We start from the raw sequence: 7,302 nt of genomic DNA, 5'->3' as shown, positions 1-7,302 counted from the left end.
GAACACATGGCATTTTAAAAGTAATGTAATAGGAAATATCTGGAAGGAAGATAAATACATATATAAAAATATGATATGGATATAGCAGAAAAATATTCTAAAAATCTTTTGTCATTATTGGTTGAAGGATGATTATCAAAGTTAAAGGCACAATCCAGATTTTGCTGCTATATCCTCTGATAATAACCACTTATATGTCCTTGCATAGCTTATTTACTACAAGAGGTTAAATGGATGGCATTATCTTTCATTATCTTTCTTCTAAGTGTTCTCCTGTACTCTGTCTCTGCGAGTAGTGCTTGAAAGCTGTTATTAAATTTTATTTTCTCTTCATATTCAGTTACTGAAGACTGGGTATAGTACTTAACGGTCTTCTCAGGTGACACTAGTGGTTAAAGAGCCCACCTGCCAATGCAGGAGACATAAAAGGTGTGGGTTTGATCCCTGGGTCAGGAAGATCTCCTGGAGGAGGGTATGGCAACCCACTCCAGTATTCTTGCTGGAGAATCCCATGAACAAAGGAGCCTGGTCCATATGGTTGCTAAGAGTCAAAGTTGCAAAGACACGACTAAAGCTTCTTAACATGCACACACACAGTACTTTACCATATTAATCCTTTCTTCTGTACTGGACCTTTGTTTCTGACTCCAGTCTTCACTGGCCTGGAGTATTCCAGTAGGATTACTAATTGGCCTGTGCCTTGTTTTGTCCTTAAGCCTTTAACCATAATTCTGCCTGAATGATCTTTCTGACCATTCTTGTTTATTAATAAACTTCTTGTTTACTACTCTTTGTTGCCCTCTAATATCAACATTTTCCAAACTCTTCATCTAATATGTAAGACCTTTTGCAGTCTGGTCCTTGCCTTCCTTTTCAGCCTTGCCTTGCCTCCTTATTCTTCACCTACCTCGTCTGCCAGTAAATTTTAGTCATAGTTGTTCCCCAAATGTGGGGAATATACTTCATACTTATCATACTCAAGCTCATAGTAATAACCCTACCTCCCAGATTTCCACTCAACTTAAGCTTTAGATGCCCACTGAAGTGCTTCATGAATTTCCCTATCCACTTTCATGCCCTTTGTATATTGTGTAGACTATTATTTATGTTTTATTATACTTATTTGCTTCCTGTATTCTACTGCTACATTTTGGGCAGAATAATTCTTTTGTAGAGAGCTGTCATGGGCACCCTTTAGCAACATCCTGGCCTCTACATGTGATGTAGAATCCTTCCAGTTAAAGATGAATGGATAAGGAAGTTGTGGTACATATATACAATGAAATATTATTTAGCCATAAAAAGGAATGAATTTGAGTCAGCTGAACTGAGGTGGATGAACCTAGATCCTGTTAAACAGAGTAAAGTAAGTCAGAAAGAAAAATATATATTAAAACATACATAGAAAAGACAGAGGGACCAGAGATCAAATTGCCAACATCTGCTAGATCACTGAAAAAGCAAGAGAATTCAGAAAAACATCTACTTTTGCTTTATTGACTGTGCCAAAGCCTTTGACTATGTGGATTGCAACAAACTGGACAATTCTGAAAGAGATGGGAATACCAGACCACCTGACCTGCCTCTTGAGAAATCTGTATGCAGGTCAAGAAGCAACAGTTAGAACTGGACATGGAACAACAGACTGGTTCCAAAATTGGGAAAGGAGTACATCAAGGCTTTATATTGTCACCCTGTTTATTTAACTTACATGCAGAGTACATAATACACAGTGCTGGGCTGGATAAAGTACAAGCTGGAATCAAGATTGCCAGGAGAAATATCAATAACTTCAGATATGCAGATGACACCACCTTTATGGAAGAAAGCGAGGAGGAACTAAAGACCCTCTTGACACTGGAGAGTGAAAAAGTTGGCTTAAAACTCAACATTTAGAAAACTAAGATGGCATCCGGTCCTATTTTCATGGCAATTAGATGGGGAAACAATGGAAACAGAGACTTTATTTTTTTGGGTTCCAAAGTCACTGCAGATGGTGACTGCAATCATGAAATTAAAAGATGCTTGCCCCTTGGAAGAAAATCTATGACCAACTTAGCATATTAAAAAGCAGAGACATTACTTTACCAACAAACATCCATCTAGGCAGAGCTATGTTTTTTCCATTAGTCATGTATAGATGTGAGAGTTGGACTATAAAGAGAGCTGAGCACCAAAGAATTGATGCTTTTGAACTGTGGTGTTGAAGAAGACTTGAGAATCCCTTGGACAGCAAGGAGATCCAACCAGTCAGTCCTAAAGGAAATAAGTCCTGAATATTCATTGGAAGGACTGATGCTGAAGCTGAAACTCCAATACTTTGGCCACCTGATGCAAAGAACTGACTCATTGGAAAAGACCTTTTAGCTGGGAAAGATTAAATGCGAGAGGAGAAGGGGGTGACAGGATGAGGTGGTTGGATGGCATCACCGATGCGATGGACATAAGTTTGAGTAGGCTCCAGGAGTTGGTGATGGACAGGGAAGCCTGGCGTGCTGCAGTCCATAGGGTTACAAAGAGTCGGACACGACTGAGCGACTGAACTGAGCTGAACTGAAAACATACACATGGAATTTAGAAAATGGTATTGATGAACCTATTTGCAGGGCAGGAATAGAGAGACAGAGAACAGACTTGTGGACACTGGGGGAAAGAGGGTGGGATGAATTGAGAGAGTAGCATTGAAACATCCCTTACCATATGTAAAATAGCTAGTGGAAAGTTGCTGTATGACAGAGGGAGCTCAATCTGGTGCTCTGTGACAACCTAGAAGGGTAGGATGGAAGAGGGTGAGAAGGAGGGGAAATATGTATATTTATCCCTGGGTAGGGAAGATCCTCTAGAAGGAGAAGGAAATGGCAACCCACTCCAGTATTCTTGCCTGGGAAATCCCATGGACAGAAGGAACTTGGCAGGCTACAGCCCATGAGGTCTTAAGAGCTGAACAAGACTTAGCGACTGAAAACAAAATGGCTGATTTATGTTGTATGGCAGAAACCAACACAACATTGTAAAACAAGAATCCTCCAATTTAAAAAATCCTTCACTTGTGACAAGCAAAGATCTTTCCATAACTAGCAAAATATTCCTGAAGAGACAAAATCGCCCTGGGTTGAGAACCATTACTGTAATGAAATATAAGCTGCTTGAGGGTGTGGCTAATTCATTACTTTTGTAACTCCACTAAATGTTTACTTTTACTATAAATCATCATGTCATCTGTGTTCCGTTAATACCTTTTAGTGATTTCTCATTATGTGTTCAATAGCATGGTATTTAAAGCCCCCCAAACCTCTGTATGCATGGCTCCTCAGGTATCATCAGTGACAGAATAAATTAGAAAAATCTGCCCAATAGCAAAGTGAGACTATGAAAAAACTTGGTTGACTTCACCTAGATTCTAATAGAGGGGGGGAAACAGTTTTCTCTGAGAATCTAGCTATAGGACTGTTCTTTATTGTTATTATTTATTTTTGGCTGTGCTGCATCTGCTGTGCAGGCTTTTCTCTGGTTCTGGTGGGCAGGGTCTATTCTCTAGTTGAGGTATGCAGGCTTTTCATTGCAGTGGCTTCTCGTTGCAGAGCATGGGCTCTAGGGTGCCTTGGCTTTAGTAGTTGCAGCACGTGGGCTCAGTATTTGCAGCTCGAGAGCATAGGCTCAGTAGTTGTGGCTCACAGGCTTAGTTGTTTCCTGGCCTATGGGATCTAACCAGATTCAGGGATTGAACCGTGTCTCTTGAGGTTCAACTGGTTGGCAGGCGGATTCTTTACCAGTGTGCTACCAGGGAAACCTGATCTGTTCTTATATGAGACTAAGTGGACACTTAAGTTACCTGTGTGATAATCTCCAACTGAGAATTTAACGTAAAAAAGAATGACCCTGTGGGAACCTGGCAGAAGCAAATGGAAAGTGGAAAAATGGGTATAATCAGATCATCTTTAACTTCTTAGGAGTGAATCTGCTTTCAGAGATTATATGTTCTTTGCTCCTGCATCCTGTTTATCTTATATGTATTGATCGCTACTCTAGGCCACCACTGCTTGTGACTGGTGGGTATATCTGCTCAATTTTGGAGTTAGCAGGCAATAAAAGAAATGCTCAGACACCGATGGACTTAATATGTGCAAGAGGAAAACAAAAGAGAAAAGACTGAAAATATCAACAGGGGATTGGGTATTTTAAAAAACTAAAAGACTATAACAGCTGAAATTTTGAAAAGTCAATGAATGAGCTTAACACCAGATGAAACACAGCTGAAGACAGTGAAATTTGATCAGAAGAAAAAATTCAGAGTATATAGAGACAAGAGGATGGAAAAGAACCAAAAAGTGATACAACACCAAGAAGGGCTAACATTAATGTAACTGTAGTCCCCCCAAAAAAGAGGAAATAGAGGATACTTAAGAGTTAATGCCTAAGAAATTTTAAAATTTAGGGAAATCAAGCTGCAAATTCTGGAACCCCCACAAACCCCAAGCAAAATATATTCAGAGTAATACCTGTGCAAATATCAATACCATTGAAAGCTAAAAAAAAAAAATCCAGAATCCAGAGCAGTGAAAGAAGGCATATTTCAAAGCACCAGAAAACACCCGGTGTGAATCGTGATGTGCACCTGAAACTTAATACCAATTTTACTTCAGTTAAAAAATTTGGGAATCAGAAGATGGGATGGCATTTTCAAAGTGACAAAAAGTAAGTACCAACTTAGAGTTCTATATAAGGCAAAAATGCCCTCAACAGTAAGGGTGCAACTGGTAAAATTAAGAAAATTTCATACACACAAAAGTAATTTTTTCCCTAACAAACCACAAAAATTTCTTTAAGCAGAAGGATAATGATAACCAAATGGAAGCCTAGAGATGCAAAAAGGAATGAACAGCTGAAAGGGTAAATATATGGGTTAAATGAATAGTGATTTTGAAATGGAAATAACATCTTGAGGGTTAAAAACAAAAACCCAAAGGACTAAACTACATGAAAACAACAGCATTTAAATTGGGTGAGGAATAAAGAAAAGTATTTTAAGGTCCTATGTCAGAGAAAAGGTTAAAGTGTAGTTTTATATTAGACTTGGATATTCAGAGTTTTATGGGCTTCCCTGGTGGCTCAGAGGTTAAAGCGTCTGCCCGCGATGCGGGAGACCCGGGTTCAATCCCTGGGTCAGGAAGATCCCCTGGAGAAGGAAATGGCAACCCACTCCAGTACTCTTGCCTGGAGAATCCCATGGATGGAGGAGCCTGGTAGGCTACAGTCCACGGGGTCGCAAAGAGTCGGACACGACTGAGCAACTTCACTTTCACACTGAGATTTATAAAAGTTTATCACTATATATAAATGGAATAAAAAAGAATAACAACAACAAGTGTACTCAATACACAAAGCAAGAAAGAGAAAAGAACAAAGAAAATGGTGTATAGGAAAAACATTTGGTGAAGTGGTAAATTTAAATCCAAATGGATCAGAAATTACATTAAATGTAAATAAGCGAAGTCTTCCAATAAAAGACAAAAATTGTCAGTAACGTAATCCAATTGCAGTCATACTTTGTTTTATTGTGCTTTGCTTTATTGCAGCTTTTATAAATTGAAGGTTTATGGCAACCCTGTGTCAAGCAAGTCTTTGGTACCATTTTTCCGACTTATTTTAAAGTATATACATCTTTTTAGACATAATGCTACACGTAGTCTACAGTACAGTGTAAACATGGGCTTCCTAGATGGCTCAGTGGTAAGGAATCCTCCTGCCAATGGAGGAAATGTGAGTTCAATCCCTGGATCAGGAAGATCTCCTGGAGATGGAAATGGCAACCCACTCCAGTGTTACTGCCTGGAAAGTTGCATGGACAGGAGCCTGGTGGGCTACAGTCCATGGGGGTTGCAAAAGAGTCAGACATGACTTAGCAATTAAACAACAGTGTAAACAACCTTTATATGCACTGGGAAAACAAATTTGTGTGATTCACTGTTGTGATAATTGCTTTATTGTGGAGGTATAGCACTGAACCCACAGTATCTCTGAGGTATGCTTGTATATACAAGAGAGACACAAAATGTAAGGATGCAAAAAAATGATATAAAAAATATAAACACTGGGAAAAGGCTGCTATGGCTATATTAACATCAAACAAGTTTGGGCCAAAGACTTACTAGTAGTAAAGAGAGTTGATAAGACTAACTCAACAAGGAGATTTGGCAATTTTCTAAATTTATAGAATTCAATATATTGTGTCTAAGTTTATCAGAGAACTACAAGGAGAAATAGAGAAATCTGCAATCATAGAGGAAGATCACATAGTAACCAAAATTGGTAGAGTTACGGAAAATACTATTGACTTAATAACCATTTATAGGCTACTGTACTCAACAAATAATACAGTTTTTCATGGACACATGGAGCATTTACAAAAATGACAATTCTCTATACTGGAAAGCAAATCTAAAGATTTAAAAATTTGTAACCAGAGTATAATTCTTCGACTGTAATTTAAAAAAAAACAACAAAGAGGGGAGGGTAGAAAATGTCCTATGTTTAGAAAATACAAAACATACTCCAAAGTAACCTTGGTTTAAGGAAGAATCCACAATAAAAGTTAGAAAATATTTCATTTAAAAAGTAAAAATATCAATGTATGAAGTATGGATAAAACTGCTTAGAGAAGTACTTTATATCTTTAATTTATTAAAAAAGAATAAAGGCTAAAAGTCAGTGAAAAAGAAAGTGAAGTTGCTCAGTTGTGTCTGACTCTTTGTGACCCCATGGACTGTAGCCTACCAGGATTCTCCATGGGATTTTCCTGGCAAGAGTACTGGAGTGGGTTGCCATTTCCTTCTCCAGGGGATCTTCCCAACCCAGGGATCAAACCTGGGTCTCCCACACTGTAGGCAGACTTTTACTGTCTGAGCCAGCAGGGAAGTCCTAAATGAGTTGAACATTTATCCCAGTATGTTATAAACTGCAAATGAAGCACAAAGAAGAGGGAAGAAATAGCTTAATTTACTGAAATAGGAATCAGACATAAAATTAACAAAGCTAAGAGTTGCTTCTTTGAGAAGATTAAAATGAAGGAAAAAGTATGAAGTCACAAATACCAGAAATGAAGTGCAGATAATCACTGCTTAATCTACATACATAAAAAATCTAAGAGGATATTATGAATCACAATGCTGAGGGCATTGAGCAGTTTAGATGAAATAATCAAATACCTGAAAAACTACAGATAGAAGAAAGACAAATCTGAACCATTCCATATTTGCTAAAATAGTTATTTTTGACAAGGGGAAATAATCTTCAATTAATGGT

Source organism: Ovis canadensis, chromosome 2 (assembly GCF_042477335.2).
Source record: "Ovis canadensis isolate MfBH-ARS-UI-01 breed Bighorn chromosome 2, ARS-UI_OviCan_v2, whole genome shotgun sequence".
Lineage (NCBI taxonomy): Eukaryota > Metazoa > Chordata > Mammalia > Artiodactyla > Bovidae > Ovis > Ovis canadensis.
The sequence above is the reverse complement of the archived record's forward strand: the minus strand, read 5'-3'. Positions refer to the sequence as shown.